This window comes from Natator depressus, chromosome 3 (assembly GCF_965152275.1).
Source record: "Natator depressus isolate rNatDep1 chromosome 3, rNatDep2.hap1, whole genome shotgun sequence".
Lineage (NCBI taxonomy): Eukaryota > Metazoa > Chordata > Testudines > Cheloniidae > Natator > Natator depressus.
This window is the reverse complement of record NC_134236.1, coordinates 166,083,781-166,088,587: the sequence shown is the minus strand read 5'-3', so window position 1 is coordinate 166,088,587 and position 4,807 is coordinate 166,083,781. Positions and strand designations below refer to the sequence as shown.

Genomic DNA, 4,807 nt, shown 5'->3' with positions numbered 1-4,807 from the left:
CAATAGGACTACAGGCAGTGGTGAGCTGGAGCCAGTTCGCACCGGTTCCCAGGAACTGGTTGCTAAATTTTGAAGCAGTTTTAGAACCAGATGTTAAAAATTGTTAGGAAACCAAATGTTATAAAATTATCTTAAAACGAATAATCTTAACCTTATAAAATGGTGTAGAAAATAATAGGGTAGGGGTCGGCAACCTGCGGCACGCCTGCCAAAGGCGGCAGGCAAGCCGATTTTTACTGGCACGCTGCTGCCAGCCGGGGTCCTCTGGCCCCACTCAGCCCGCTGCCCGCCTGGGTGAACGGAACTGAGCGGGGCCCGCGGCCGGAACCCCGGCTGGCAGGGGCCGGCGGACGGAACTCCAGAGCGGCGGCGGGTGAGCTGCTGCCGGTCTGGGGTTCTGTCCGCCACCCCGCTCAACCCGCTGACTGTCTGGGGTTCTGGCTGCCAGCCCTTGCCAGCTGGGGTCCCAGCCATTGGCCCCACTCAGCCTGCTGCCTGCCTGGGTGAACGGAACTGAGAGGGGCCGGCGGCCGGAACCCCAGACCGGCGGCGGGTGAGCCGCTGCCGGTCTGAGGTTCTGTCCGCCACCCCGCTCAGCCCGCCACCGGATTGGAGTTCTGGCCGTTGGCCCCTTGCCAGCTGGGGTCCCAGCCATTGGTCCCTCTCAGCCCACTGCTTGGCTGGGACCCCAGCTAGCAAGGGGCCAGTGGCCAGAACTCCAATCCGGTGGCGGGCTGAGTGGGGTGGCGGACAAAGTCTGGGGTTCTGGCCGCCGGCTCCTGCCAGCTGGAGTCCCGGCCGCCAGCTCTGCTCAGTTCCGTTCATCCAGGCTGGCAGGAGCCGGTGGCTGGAACCCCAGAGCGGTGGCGGGTGAGCCGCTGCCAGTCTAGGGTTCTGTCCACCACCCCGGTCAGAACCCCAGCCAGGCAGCGGGCTGAATGGGGCCAAGAGCTGGGACCCCAGCTGGCAAGTGGCCAGAACTCCAGTCCGGCAGCGGGCTGAGTGGGGTGGCAGACAGAACCTGGGGTTCCGGCCACCGGCTCCTTGCCAGCTGGGGTCCCGGCTGCTGGTCCCTTGCCGCCCTGCTCAGCCCGCTGCCAGACTGGGGTCCCGGCCGCCGGCCCCTTGCCAGACAGGATCCCAGCCATTGGCCCCGCTTAGCCCACTGTCATTCTGGGGTTCCATGGGGGGCTCAGGTAAATGTAAAATTTATAACTGGCACGGGAAACCTTAAATTAACGAAGACTTGTAATACAGTATACAAAATAAATAAACTTCAAATGTAAAGGAACACGGAATTCTAGCAGTTAAAGAGCCATTTCTACAACGGATAGTTCAAGATTTATGTTGCTATGCGCGTGCGCATGTAATGTCGTTGCAGGCTGAGACTCGGTCGCATCCAAGTTCGTCCTGACGCAAGACAAACGTCTCGTTTATTATTTTATTAACAGGGGTTGCACTTGCCTCATTCGTGCACTTGCTCAACTGTTTTCTATACAATTCAACACGTCCAGTGAGTCATAGTCGGTCTGTTTGTTTCTAGTAAATTGCGTGTGATATTTCGGTGTGTAATACTAACTGGACTGTTATTCGAAGATTAAAGTTTTCTATTCAATATTATTTACCCTTCATAATGAAACGCCAGAAAAGCATTAGTGACTGGTTTTCCACTAAAATGACAAAATCATTAGTCAGTAGTTCTAGTAGTGAAAATATTTAAATACTGCAAATGCCAATGACAATAATTTTGGTGATCAAAATATTTTAATGTTGAATCATCTGAAAATGTGTCCACAATGGAAGAGGATTTACATGATTGTGAAAATGTAGTACCCGATTGTTGGACTGCCGAGCAGGCACAATATTTTTTAAAGAAATATAATGGCTTGATAATTGAAGGCAAAAAACTTGGCTGTTCCCACTGTGCAAATATGTCACATTTGGGGGTCCTTGGAGGAAAATCTTTACGCATTTCTTTGGAATGGCAGAAGTGTACTATTAAAGCATCTGGAACTGATAAAAAAGTTCAGCAAGCTTCATTAAGAAAAAAAAATGAAGGAACATTTCGAATCAAGCTCTCATGTGAGAGTTATAAATATTTTAAATGAATCTAAAAAAGAACCTCTCACTACAGTGATTGATAAAGTTACTGAAAAAAAATATTGCAATAACCAGCAAAATTTTCAACATAGTTTACAGCTTAGTAAAAAGAAACCGAGCAATGTCAGATATGGAGGATGAAGTAGAGCTACAAATTAAGAATGAAACCGATTTAGGGAACCGCCTACATTCTCGATTTTCGGCCATCAGAATCGTAGAGCATATTGCTGAATTAATAAGAAAACAAATTTTTAGTAAAATCATTGAAAACAATTCAAAGAGTTGTATTATTATTATTATTGATGAAGCTTCTACAATTTCAAGTAAAACTGTGCTTGTAATTCTTATAAAATGTGAATTAAAGATTCTTCACCAACAATTTTTCTCAATTTAGTGGAATTAGAATCAACAAAAGCAGAAAATATTTACAATGCTTTGAGAAATACGTTAACCGATACAAGATTTGACACAGAATATTTAAGGAAAAATTTAATCGGATTTTGTTCTGATGGCATGAGCACCATGCTTGGACATAAATCTGGAGTTGCTACAAGACTCATTCAAGATTTTCCAAACATAACAATTTGGCATTGTTTGAATCATCGGCTAAAACTGGCTTTAGATGATACTATAAATGATATTAATGAAATAAGCCATTTCAAGATTTTTTTGGACAAGATTTATGCAATTTTTCATCAGTCAAATAAAAGTCAGTTTGAACTTGAATAAGTTTCTGAAGAACTATATATTGAAATAATCAAAATAGGCCGTGTTTTTGGTCCACGATGGGCTTCTTGTAGCCTTAGAGCAGTCAAAGCGGTCTGGAGAGCTTATCCAGCTCTTTATTTTTCCAAAAATAAGAAATTTTCTGGCATGGAAAAAAGATTGAAAAACAAAGAATTTTTAAAAGACTTGGCATTAATGATTGACATTTTGGATGAACGTGCATTATTATCAAATGCACTGCAAGCGAGACAATTGAGTTTAACAAAGGCAGATAAGCTAATCAAATGAACGATTGATTTTTTCATACAATTAAAAGATAGTTTTGGTATACATGAAAATAAAATTAATGAAATGATAGAAAGTGGTACTTTTAAATGCATAGAGTTTGAAGATAATGTAAGGTTTAAATCACTGCCACGAGACAAAGTAATAGAGTGTATTATTGAAAAAATGAAGGCAAGATTATTAAACGAAAATCACATTAAATATAAAGAAGATAATTTAGGTCATTTTAGTAATACACCTAAAAATAGTTGAATTATTCAATGTTATGGATCCCACTTCATGGAATATTGAAGAAGTCAGGTTACCCTGGAAATCAGGAGAAGAAAAAGTGCATGAATTAAACAAATTCATAAAATTTGTAGTCAATTTAAATGATTTTCGTGACTATGTAGAGAATAACATTCAATCAAAACATCTTCCTGATCTGGAAACAATAAGGAAAGCAAAGCAAATTATTAACACAATTGCAATTAGTTCTGCAGAAGCAGAAAGAGCTTTTTCATTGATGAATATTATTTGTAGTGATAAAAGGGTGAATTTAACAATTACACATATCTCAAGCTTTATGACCATCAATTTGTTGGGAAAACCACTAAGTTCCTGGAACCCAATACCATATGTTAAAGCATGGATGAGAAGTCATCAATCTGCATTAGATACCAGAGTTCGTGTATCCAACACCAAAGGTTATGGAGAAGATCAAGAAGCCATTTGGAAATTACTACCTAATTAGTAATAAATAATGTACTTAAATATTCTTTAAAATATTGCTTGTTGCATTGTATACTTCAACATGAATATATTACACTTTTTATTTTTAATAACCTAAGTAGTTCACATGTAATATTTTAAAATACAAGAATAGGCATTTCATTCTTAAATATTATTATCGTTTGCTTACTCATACATCTCCTCTTTATATTTTCTTCTTTTCAAATGTATTTTAAATTCATTTAAGAAAGCAATACTTTGTTTCTATTGTAATAAACATGTTAAAATGTTTTTTATTGTTAAGTATGACTCCCAAATGACTCAATGCATTGCCACTTCTTATGGAAAAAGGTACAAAAAAATACATACTGTGGCACATCCCTTAAATCAGAACTTTTTATAGGGAACCGGTTGTTAAGATTTTGGCAGCTCATCGCTGACTACAGGTGCTTAAAGTTACACACATTTAAAGAAAAGGAGTACTTGTGGCACCTTATGACTAACAAATGAATTTGTTAGTCTCTAAGGTGCCACAAGTACTCCTTTTCTTTTTGCAGATACAGACTAACATGGCTGCTACTCTGACACATGTTTAAGTGTTTTGCTGGATCCTATGTGCAAATCTCAATGTAGGCTTAATAAGGGGCTAGCTACTACAGATACCTCTAATATCTTTTAACTCATTTCTTTTCTCAACTTAATAAAAATGTTTTAAGATTTAAAACATAATAAAAAATCCCCAGTAAAATTAGCTGATTTCTCACCATGCAGAAACTGAACTACTTCCCCTTTCCTCAACCTAACTCCCAATGCGTTGCCCGAGGAGACACTTCCCCTGCTTCAAGGGCCACAGTGAAAGCTGTTGCTTCTATTTAAAAAAGAATTAATGTCAAAGCTTATTTGTCAAGAATGGGAAACATTATAGTACCTGTGGCATATAATGAGCTGTGTTTTATTTGGTTAAACTAGATAAGCCACCAACAGC

The 4,807-nt window shown here is 40.4% G+C and overlaps 1 pseudogene; it reads left to right on the top strand.

The window, feature by feature from the left end:
* The first annotated feature begins 1,796 nt into the window (after positions 1–1,796).
* On the top strand, positions 1,797–3,844 carry LOC141984549 (E3 SUMO-protein ligase KIAA1586-like; annotated as a pseudogene).
* The last annotated feature ends 963 nt before the right edge of the window (positions 3,845–4,807 follow it).